Source organism: Narcine bancroftii, chromosome 11 (assembly GCF_036971445.1).
Source record: "Narcine bancroftii isolate sNarBan1 chromosome 11, sNarBan1.hap1, whole genome shotgun sequence".
Taxonomy (NCBI): Eukaryota; Metazoa; Chordata; class Chondrichthyes; order Torpediniformes; family Narcinidae; genus Narcine; species Narcine bancroftii.
The window spans coordinates 67,516,971-67,529,129 of record NC_091479.1 but is presented as its reverse complement, the minus strand read 5'-3'; the positions used below and the strand labels follow the sequence as shown (position 1 = coordinate 67,529,129).

General features: G+C 46.1%; 1 protein-coding gene across 6 annotated transcripts in view; it reads left to right on the top strand.

Annotated features, from left to right (window-relative positions):
- The window catches only part of tmem178bb (transmembrane protein 178Bb), a 367,927-nt gene that overhangs the window by 323,732 nt on the left and 32,036 nt on the right, over nt 1-12,159 (top strand). The gene's annotated exons all lie outside the window — the stretch shown is intronic.

Here is a 12,159-nt window from a genome sequence, read left to right as displayed (position 1 = left end):
ACACTGGAAAAGTGCCAGTGAGAAGCCACTGGAAGTGTACCAGTGAGAACACACTGGAGGTGTACCAGTGAGTACACACTGGAGGTGTAGCAGTGAGAACACACTGGAGGTGTACCAGTGAGAACACACTGGAGGTGTACCAGTGAGAACACACTGGAGGTGTACCAGTGAGAACACACTGGAGGTGTACCAGTGAGAACACACTGGTGGTGTCAGTATGCCTGAATCCATTTGTGTGAGATCATTGAACAGGCTGGTGAAATGTGTCGGTTTATTGCAGGGCTGACAAATAAGATGTGAGGTGGAAAGCTGTGCTGGAGTTGATGAATGGGACAACATTAATGCCACAGGACATGGTAGAATGATTCCAATCAATGGGATGCATATTCGGATGGATATAAATCGTTTAGATGAGGCCATTAAAAGAGAAAAGTGGGCACTGCAACAGTATATTTCAGCTTCAGTAAGAAGCGGATTGTGAGAGTGGATATGAAGGACAAGCTCACCACCACTTTGATGACAGAGGTGAACTGTATTGGGGGAAGCAGCTGGGAAAACTTTGTGAAGAAATTAATCCCCAAGGGCGCTGACGATGCATCCGAGGATTCTTCAGGAAATAAGATAAATTGTCAGAATCATGAAAGAAAATCTTCTGTAAATGACCGAATGCTAAAAAGATGTCTTGAAATGAGAGACAACACCATAAGATCACAAGTCATTGGAGCAGAAATAGGCTATTAAGCCCATTGATTCTACCCCGCCATTTAATCATGAGGCCACTCAGCCCCATTGCCCAGCCTTCTCCCCATAACCATCGATGCCCTGGCTAATCATGAACTTCAATCTCTGCCTTAAATACACCCAATGACCTGGCCTCCCCAATACCATGTGGCAGCAAATTCCTCTGCATTTTTGTCCTAAGTGGACACCCTTCCATCCTGAAGTTGTGCCCTCTTATCCTAGACTCTCCCATCATGGAAAACTACCTTTCTACATCTACTCTGTCCATTTATTATTATTCAAAATGCTTCAATCAGATCCCCCCTGATTCTCCGAAATTCCAACGAGTACAAACCAAGTGCTGTCAAGTACTCTTCGTATGATAACCCTTTCATACCTGGGATCACCCCTGTGAACCTCCTCTGAACCCTCTCCAATGTTAGCATGTCCTTTCTTAAATGTGGAGCCAAAAACTAGTCACAATAATCCATGTGTGAGCCTGATACCTATTGGTTTAAAAAAAACTAGCAGGAATGCAGGCTTCTATGCCTTCCACCCGAAGGTAGCAGTGAGTGGAGATTGTGATCAGGATGATGGGGGTGGGGGGGCTCTGTATGTTGGCTGTCTTCCTGAGGGAGGGCCTCACGTAGATAAGTGACTTGATAAGAGAGGGTATTTCTCTTATGGCGTGGGCCTGGAGTTGGGATTAGGGTGGTGAACAGGCCATCATTTGGTGATGGACTGAGGGAGAACATACATGAAGGATTGCAAGATCAACATATAAGAAAAATTGATCAGATACATAGATAGGATGGGTTCAGAGGGATATGGGCCAATTGCAGGCAGGTGGGACCAGTGTGGGTGGGACATTGCCAAGTTGGGCTGCAGGACCTGGTTCAATGCATAAAGTATTAAGACAGGCTCTGTATGTTACATGAATGTTAAAAAAAGATTATATTGTTTGTTTGAATTTTACAAGTCTATGAAAATTAAAATAAAATATTCAGAAAGAAGTATTAAGGCAAGATTGGAGAGCAATGGACTAGAGAAGGGCTATGTATTGAGCTGATGAGATAATTGAGGGTGGGAGGGTGCTCACTCTGGAGGCTGAGGGAGAAAAAGGGCCGAAGTGTCTCATGAAAAGTGAGGCTTGGATTGGGCAAGAGAAGTATGGAAGGTGGTACAAGGAGCCTGAAGTCGGGATTTTCTACTGAAGGACAGGTATTTTAAGGTCCTGGTGAGTGGTGAGGTGTCACCAGCTTAGAGCCAACTTTCAGTCAAAACCACAAGGTTAATCCAGTGGCCTGCAGTGAGACCATGGCTCACTGGGGCCTGATCTGCAGAACTGCGGTATTAGACTGGTGAATGGGTGGATGAATGGGAGAGTATTGTATTGACTCAAAGCCGTGGTGAAAATGGGACACAGTACAATGAGGCCGAAAACACTGAGTGATGAGTATGTCTCTTCAGTACCTGATAATGAGCACATGCTAGAAACTTTACTGCTCCATTTGCAACAATGCCTCTTTTTTTCGGATGACAGTTTGTTTGAATTCCCATCCATGAGGTATTTATCCCCTGCACTGACTGTCTTTCACATTCAGAGCAAGTCCTGGGTCCAAATTTCTTTCTTACTCAAAAAGACCAAAAGCAAAGCAAATAATTCCCATATGTATCTGATGTGTGCAGCTCCATGACCATGGCATAGACAAGTTATCCAAGTTGCCTCTGTCTGTTCACCCTGGTCATCTCATAAATCTGTTCACAGCTCACTATCAACCTTCATGCCCACTAACCCCAGTCCAGCAATGCCCACTCCCCTCTATCCTCTTCAAGGTCTTCCCTTCATCCTATTTCTTTGTATCAGCCTTTTTATTATTTTAGACACCTCCTAGCTTTCTTTTAGAGATTTAGACCGACCTTTGTCCATTAGACATACCTTGATGAAGGGTTTAAGCCTGAAACATTACGCATCTTTGTCTTCAGCAGTTCTTGAGTTAGCATGCATCCAGCCACTCACTCACTATGCCTGTGTCATTTGCTCCCATGCAAATTAAAGGGTACTTCCCTGAACAGATCAAAGAGCCGTCCTGGGAACCCGGCTGAACTCGGTGCTCTTCAAGTAAATTACTCATTCAGCATTCCCATCAAACACTAATAGAATTCACACCACCCACCCTGGTAGTCCATAGACCTGACCTATTAAGTCGCAGTCCTGAGTTCAATCCCAGCGTGGTGGTTGTGGAATTAACATTCAGTTGATAAGATGGAGTTTAATCTTTAATATTTTAATTTAGTTATGAAAACCAAGCAAATGCCATTTGGTTCTCTTGCCCAGCAGAGCAGCAAATTTATTGTCTTTGGGTGACTTAATGAAATCTAAAGCTAAATAAACCGTACACTTCAAGGGCAATTAGGTCAATAAATGTTTGACTTTCCAGGAACAAGCTGACTGCAAATACATAAATATGTTTTAAAAAAATCAAGGGCATTCTTTTCTACACAACCAAGAAATGTCTGTTGCTGTCAGTCACCAGTTGTTGAATTGGACGTGTAGTTGAAAATTCACAAGTCAGCCAGACTTGTGTAGGAGCTCAGACTGACAGTTGTGTGCTTTGTCCTCTTAACTGGCCCAGTGAACCACAATTGCATCAATACAGAGTTAGTCGTGAAGTCAGACAAGACACCCAGTGTTGACTATAGCACAAGATTTAAAGTCGCTCGCAGCCCATGGATCTTAAGAAGTCCTCCTCACCAACATCTGAGGGCTGATAGCTAATTTGGGAGAGTGTTTCAGGTGAAGCCACAGTGAGATGTAATTGTACTCACCTTACTATGGTGCAAGGCTTTTTCTTCACAATTAAACCCAGCATTGGAGGGGGTGGTGGCGGTGGAAGCTGGTATAATCTTTGGCTTGGCTCCGCGGACGAAGATTTATGGAGGGGTATGTCCACATCTGCTGCAGGCTCGTTGGTGACTGACAAGGCAGACACGGTTGCAGCGGTTGCAGGGGAAAATTGGTTGGTTGGGGTTGGGTGTTGGGTTTTTCCTCCTTTGCCTTTTGTCAGTGAGGTGGGCTCTGCGGTCTTCTTCAAAGGAGGTTGCTGCCCGCCGAACTGTGAGGTGACAAGATGCAGGTTGGAGGCGATATCAGCCCACTGGCGGTGGTCAATGTGGCAGGGACCAAGAGATTTCTATAAGCAGTCCTTGTACCTCTTCTTTGGTGCACCTCTGTCTCGGTGGCCAGTGGAGAGCTTGCCATAGAACACGATCTTGGGAAGGCGATGGTCCTCCATTCTGGAGACGTGACCCACCCAGCGCAGTTGGGTCTTCAGCAGCATGGATTTGATGCTTGCGGACTCTGCCACCTCGAGTACTTCGATGTTGGTAATGAAGTCATTCCAATGAATGTTGAGGATGGAACGGAGACAGCGCTGATGGAAGCGTTCTAGGAGCTGTAGGTGACGCCAGTAGAGGACCCATGATTGGGAGCCGAACAGGAGCATGGGTATGACAATGGCTCTGTACACGCTAATCTTTGTGAGGTTTTTCAGTTGGTTGTTTTTTCCAGACTCTTTTGTGTAGTCTTCCAAAGGCGCTATTTGCCTTGGCGAGTCTGTTGTCTATCTCGTTGTCGATCCTTGCATCCGATGAAATGGTGCAGCCGAGGTAGGTAAACTGGTTGACCGTTTTGAGTTCAGTGTGCCCGATAGAGATGTGGGGGGGCTGGTAGTCATGGTGGGGAGCTGGCTGATGGAGGACCTCAGTTTTCTTCAGGCTGACTTCCAGGCCAAACATTTTGGCAGTTTCCGCAAAGCAGGACGTCAAGCGCTGAAGAGCTGGCTCTGAATGGGCAACTAAAGCGGCATCATCTGCAAAGAGTAGTTCACGGACAAGTTGCTCTTGTGCCTTGGTGTGAGCTTGCAGGCGCCTCAGATTGAAGAGACTGCCATCCGTGCGGTACCGGATGGCATAATAGGTATAATAGGGACATTAAAAACAACCATTCTCAACAGGAACCACCCCAGAGGGCCATGAACTGAAATCATAAAATATTTTTTATGTTTTTTATATAATTGGTAGAAGTACGGAAGAAACCAACTAAATGGCTGTTTTATAGAGAAGGGGCCCCATAAACTCTGAGCAGAGTCCTAAGGGATGCATAGACAAAACAAACATTGAGAATGATTGATTTAAAGACATAGGTTCATTGATGTAAGCACAATGCTGAATATCGAGGGCTGAAGGGCCTGTGGTGTAAGGTTCTGTTCTAGGCTTATTGCCCCATCAGTCCATCCTCAACCATCAGTGATGTGATGGAAGGAGTTGTTGACAGTGGTTCCTCACCAGTAACCTGTTCACGCAGACCCAATGTGGGTTTTTACCAGGATCACCCATCTCTAGACCTTATCACAGTGTTGGACCAGGGGAATCCAGAGGTGAGGTGGAAGTGACTGCCCTTTAACCAAGCAGCATTTAACCAAGTGAGCTGAAAATGAGTGGGTAACAAGGGGGAGATATTCCATTGTTTGGGGTCGTAGTTCATACAAAGAAAGGCTACAGGTCATGATCCCACAGACAGACGTTAGTGGAGGAGTTCCGCGGGGGAGTGCCTGAAGGCCATTTGTCCTCAGCTACTCCATCATTAGGTCAGAGGTGGTGGGGGGGTGGGTGGTGGGGTGCTTACTTGGGATTGCGCAATGTTCATGCTCATTTGCAACTCCTCAGCAAATGAAGCAGCTACAGGAAGATCGAGACAGTGTTCAGGCATGGACTGGTGAAAGAAGGAATGAATGGGAGTGCATTATCACATACACAGGTGCCATGTACAGTCCAATGAAAGCCTTAGTTACTGTAGCTGAGCAGTTATGTAAGACACACTAATGTGGCGGCCCGCCAATGCGGAGATCGGGCCGGCACATCACGCGGCAGCAGACGCAGACAGAGTTCGCTAAAGCAACTCCCAGCACAACGAACCGGCGGGAGGTACAAGCTGGGGCAGCATCAGACCAACAGCCCTAAAATGGCCTTGGTCAAGCTGCCCGGCTAACTCAGCAGAAACAAGCTGGGGAAGAAGGGCGTTCAGATGCATGAATGTTCCCACCCGCTGTTGTTATTCATATGGATGACTCAGTCAATTAGCAAAAACGGCAGGAACTTGAAAAGTTTAAAAGCAGCCTTTCCTGCCCTAATAAAGTGAGTGAGCTTAACCTGCCACACTGTGTGTGTGTGTGTTTCTTTGTAGCAATCAACTACTCTAACACAACTGAAGATAGAACAATACAGCACAGGTACAGGCCCCTTTGCTCACGTGTTAGTGCCGAACATGATGTCCAGATCAAAGCAAAATTCTGCTGATTGCACTTGATAAATATCCCTCCATCCTCTTCATATTCATATGCCTGTCCAAACCTTTTTTATGCCCCGCACCCCTAAAAATTTTTAATAGGTTCTCGCACCCCTTAAAGTAATAATTTATTTAAGAATAAAGGTGAAGGTGACCAAAACAAATTTGTATAATCAATTTTTAATAATATATAAACAAAAATGAAACATATGGAAAAGAAAAAATATTACAACAAATTAAAAGTTGCATAAACCCTACAAAAAAATTAAATTTTCATCCATGCATGAAATTTCTTTAAAAAAATTAAAGAACTAATGTTCAAATGTTCATAAGCCAATTTAAATTTAATGACTCTTTTGTTCCTGTTTATTGCTTAAGAGTTTTTCAAAACTTGGCCCTTTGTCGCTGATAGGAGTCCATGTGTCTGCCTGTGCACCCAAGCGATTTCTAGATTTTGACTTGATTGACAAAAGGGCACTAAATCCAGACTCACATAAGTATGTCGTCGCGAATGGGATGAGCACAGTTAGTGCTTTTTCACAGTCTTGGAAATATGTCCATTGCCGAACACCAATATTGTTCCAAAGTTTTGCTTTCAAACTGCATTTCAAGAACACAATTTGTGTGTAGTTCCATAAGATCTTCCTTCAGCTCTTCATCATCCGACATATTATCCAAATTGAAGGAGTATGGATTTATAAAAAAAACTGAAATGTTATCTCACACCCCTTGGAATGCTATCTCGCACACCCAATGGGTGCGAGCACCCCTGGTTGGGAATCCCTGCACTAGTGTATCTGCTCCTTACAGCCCATTTCAGGCATCCTCCAGTCTCTGTGTAAAAAGGTTCCTCCATTTAACCCCCCCTAAACTTATCCTCCCTCAACTTAAGACATGTTCTCTGGTGTGTGATTTGTTTTGCAGTACACCATATCAATATCTTTCATGATTTTATTAAGCGATGACAAGTTACCCACCCCCCCCCCCGAGCCTCTGACATTTCTGAGAGAAAAACCCTAGTTTGACCAACCTCTCCCCATAATTCATATCTTTCACAACATCTTTATAAAGCTCTTATGTACAAGAGGGAGAGAGAGGGGGAGAGAGAGAGAGAGAGAGAGAGAGAGAGAGAGAGAGAGAGAGAGAGAGAGAGAGAGAGAGAGAGAGAGAGAAACTCCTGGTATCCACACCACCTCTAGGGATTAGTAGATTCCAGATTGCTTGAGACACACTCTTACAATACCAAAATGATACACCTGCATCAAGAGTAAACAGTTTAAAAGACAGAAATACTATACTGTACCTACACTAAACAAATTTTACTTGCATGGATATCCCATCTTTGGCTTGGCTTCGCGGACGAAGATTTATGGAGGGGGTAAATGTGCACGTCAGCTGCAGGCTCGTTTGTGGCTGACAAGTCCGATGCGGGACAGGCAGACACGGTTGCAGCGGAAAATTGGTTGGTTGGGGTTGGGTGTTGGGTTTTTCCTCCTTTGCCTTTTGTCAGTGAGGTGGGCTCTGCGGTCTTCTTCAAAGGAGGTTGCTGCCCACCGAACTGTGAGGCGCCAAGATGTACGGTTTGAGGCGATATCAGCCCACTGGGGGTGGTCAATGTGGCAAGAAACAAGAGATTTCTTTAGGCAGTCCTTGTACCTCTTCTTTGGTGCACTTCTGTCACGGTGGCCAGTGGAGAGCTCGCCATAGAACACGATCTTGGGAAGGCGATGGTCCTCCATTCTGGAGACGTGACCCACCCAGCGCAGCTGGATCTTCAGCAGCGTGGACTCGATGCTGTCGGCCTCTGCCATCTCGAGTACTTCGATGTTAGGGATGAAGTCGCTCCAATTAATGTTGAGGATGGAGCGGAGACAACGCTGGTGGAAGCGTTCTAGGAGCCGTAGGTGATGCCGGTAGAGGACCCATGATTGGGAGCCGAACAGGAGTGTGGGTATGACAACGGCTCTGTATAAGCTTATCTTTATGAGGTTTTTCAGTTGGTTGTTCTTCCAGACTCTTTTGTGTAGTCTTCCAAAGGCGCTATTTGCCTTGGCGAGTCTGTTGTCTATCTCTTTGTCGATCCTTGCATCCGATGAAATGGTGCAGCCGAGATAGGTAAACTGGTTGACCGTTTTGAGTTTTGTGTGCCCAATGGAGATGTGGGGGGGCTGGTAGTCATGGTGGGGAGCTGGCTGACGGAGGACCTCAGTTTTCTTTAGGCTGACTTCCAGGCCAAACATTTTGGCAGTTTCCGCAAAACAGGACGTCAAGCGCTGAAGAGCTGGCTCTGAATGGGCAACTAAAGCGGCATCGTCTGCAAAGAGTAGTTCACGGACAAGTTGCTCTTGTGTCTTGGTGTGAGCTTGCAGGCACCTCAGATTGAAGAGATTGCCAGCCGTGCGGTACTGGATGTAAACAGCGTCTTCATTGTTGAGGTCTTTCATGGCTTGGTTCAGCATCATGCTGAAGAAGATTGAAAAGAGGGTTGGTGCGAGAACGCAGCCTTGCTTCACGCCATTGTTAGGGAGAAGGGTTCAGAGAGCTCATTGCTGTATCTGACCCGACCTTGTTGGTTTTCGTGCAGTTGGATAACCATGTTAAGGAACTGTGGGGGGCATCCGAGGCGCTCTAGTATTTGCCAAAGCCCTTTCCTGCTCACGGTGTCGAAGGCTTTGGTGAGGTCAACAAAGGTGATGTAGAGTCCTTTGTTTTGTTCTCTGCACTTTTCTTGGAGCCGTCTGAGGGCAAAGACCATGTCAGTAGTTCCTCTGTTTGTGTGAAAGCCGCACTGTGATTCTGGGAGAATATTCTCAGCGACACTAGGTATTTTTCTATTTAGGAGAATCTTAGCGAAGATTTTGCCTGCAATGGAGAGCAGCGTGATTCCCCTGTAGTTTGAGCAGTCTGATTTCTCGCCTTTGTTTTTGTACAGGGTGATGATGATGGCATCACGAAGATCCTGAGGCAGTTTTCCTTGGTAAGGCGAGAAAAGCATGGATATATAAAGCTTAAAGCATTTTACTTTATTTTCAGTCACATTCTTTGAAAACATTCAACCGTCGCTGCATCTGCAGGTTCCTCCCCCTCCATGGGGCCGCCCAAAAGATGGACGATAACATTATAGGTAATTAATCGCCCCTCCCCCAAGTTTACAGATAAAGCCTTACTAATATACTTCTTCTTTTTCTTTGGCTTGGCTTCGCAGACGAAGATTTATGGAGGGGTAAATGTCCACGTCAGCTGCAGGCTCGTTTGTGGCTGACAAGTCCGATATGGGACAGGCAGACCCGGTTGCAGCGGTTGCAGGGGAAAATTGGTTGGTTGGGGTTGGGTGTTGGGTTTTCCCTCCTTTGTCTTTTGTCAGTGAGGTGGGCTCTGCGGTCTTCTTCAAAGGAGGTTGCTGCCCGCCGAACTGTGAGGCACCAAGATGCACAGTTTGAGGTGATATCAGCCCACTGGCGGTGGTCAATGTTAAAGGCACCAAGAGATTTCTTTAGGCAGTCCTTGTACCTCTTCTTTGGTGCACCTCTGTCACGGTGGCTAGTGGAGAGCTCGCCATATAACATGATCTTGGGAAGGCGATGTCCTCCATTCTGAAGACGTGACCTACCCAGCGCAGTTGGATCTTCAGCAGCGTGGATTCCATGCTGTCGGCCTCTGTCATCTCGAGTACTTCGATGTTAGGGATGAAGTCGCTCCAATGAATGTTGAGGATGGAGCGGAGACAACGCTGGTGGAAGCGTTCTAGGAGCTGTAGGTGATGCCGGTAAAGGACCCATGATTCGGAACCGAACAGTAGTGTGGGTATGACAACGGCTCTGTATTCGCTAATCTTTGTGAGGTTTTTCAGTAGGTTGTTTTTCCAGGCTCTTTTGTGTAGTCTTCCAAAGGCGCTATTTGCCTTTGTGAGTCTGTTGTCTATCTCTTTGTCGATCCTTGCATCCAATGAAATGGTGCAGCCAAGATAGGTAATCTGGTTGACCGTTTTGAGTTTTGTGTGCCCGATGGAGATGTGGGGGGGCTGGTAGTTATGGTGGGGAGCTGGCTGATGGAGGACCTCAGTTTTCTTCAGGCTGACTTCCAGGCCAAACATTTTGGCGGTTTCCGCAAAACAGGACGTCAAGCGCTGAAGAGCTGGCTCTGAATGGGCAACTAAAGCGGCATCGTCTGCAAAGAGTAGTTCACGGACAAGTTGCTCTTGTGTCTTGGTGTGAGCTTGCAGGCGCCTCAGATTGAAGAGACTGCCATCCGTGCGGTACCGGATGTAAACAGCGTCTTCATTGTTGAGGTCTTTCATGGCTTGGTTCAGCATCATGCTGAAGAAGATTGAAAAGAGGGTGGGTGCGAGAACGCAGCCTTGCTTCACGCCATTGTTAAGGGAGAAGGGTTCAGAGAGCTCATTGCTGTATCTGACCCGAACTTGTTGGTTTTCGTGCAGTTGGATAACCATGTTGAGGAACTGTGGGGGGCATCCGAGGCGCTCTAGTATTTGCCAAAGCCCTTTCCTGCTCATGGTGTCGAAGGCTTTGGTGAGGTCAACAAAGGTGATGTAGAGTACTTTGTTTTATTCTCTGCACTTTTCTTGGAGCTGTCTGAGGGCAAAGACCATGTCAGTAGTTCCTCTGTTTGCGCGAAAGCCGCACTGTGATTCTGGGAGAACATTCTCGGCAACACTAGGTATTATTCTATTTAGGAGAATCCTAGCGAAGATTTTGCCTGCAATGGAGAGCAGCATGATTCCCCTGTAGTTTGAGCAGTCTGATTTCTCGCCTTTGTTTTTGTACAGGGTGATGATGATGGCATCACGAAGGTCCTGAGGCAGCTTTCCTTGGTCCCAGCAGAGCTTGAAAAACTCATGCAGTTTGGCATGCAGAGTTTTGCCGCCAGCCTTCCAGACCTCCTTACTTAATAATATACTAATAAAGATAAAGACTCTAATGAAGCAGGGACAAGGCAACACTTTAAAAGAGTCACCATAACAGTGAGCGACATCAACCAGCTCCTCATCCTGGGTGATGCCATTTTATTCAAACAAAACTTTATTCAAACAGCTGCTACAAGCAAAGCACAACCAAGGCCCTCCACATGCTTTACTTCAGAGAACAAAATTTATTCTATAATTTTAAAATTTTATTTAAATTTTTATTTATTTTTTTAATGTCTTACTTATTTTCCACTCCTTTTTTTTGCCTGTAATTCCTATTCTTCTACTTCACTTTCTTGTTTTGCGCTAATTAAAAAAAAAAGTCATTTGTTGCAATTTTGCACCTGAGATGCAGCCACAAAACAATGAAATTCATGATCTGTTCGTGACAATTAACTCTGGTTCCGACTCTTCTTTTTCTCTCACTGATGCGGCACGACTTGCTGAGATCCTCCGGCAGAGTGTGTTGGGCTTTTTGACATAGAAGTGGCAAACGCCATCTTCAACAATAGTGAGACCGCAACCTTCTCTCCTCATCATTCAACAGTATTAACATATGAAGGTACACATTAGAAGGAGGAGAAGCCACAGTCTTCAATCCTGCTGCACCATTGTAACTCTGCTCTCCCTCTATCCCTGCCAACTACCTACTTACAATAATCCCATTTTTATTCTCTCCACGTTGCTCTCAACTGCTGCCCCCTTCCCCAGATTTTCACTATCACCTACACCCTGTGGGGAAACTTACAACAGCCAATTAAGCTCCCAACCTGCAGGTTCTTGAGATGTGGGCCAGAGAGAAGGTTCAACCCTCACAGCAGCAGCACCGCCAGGTTACTCCGGATTGAAGCCGGGTCCCTGAGGCCATGGGAGACCTGCTGCCCCACCTCCTTCAATAGCTTTGCCTGGTGTCTGCACTGTGCACCAGCAACAAATTGCACTCAGTTACTCATCAAGGCTCCTCCACATCACCACCCCAAACCCTGACCCCACTTACCACTGGAACAGACAGGGTTAGGAGCCCAAGGGGGCACCATTGCCTCAGAGGACCCACTCCAAGTTACACTGCACCCTTTTGCATTACTGGGTCTGAGCCCTGGAACTCACCATTGGAAACATTGTGAGGCGACGTAAACCAAAAAGAGCCTTGAAATCGCTTTCTCATACA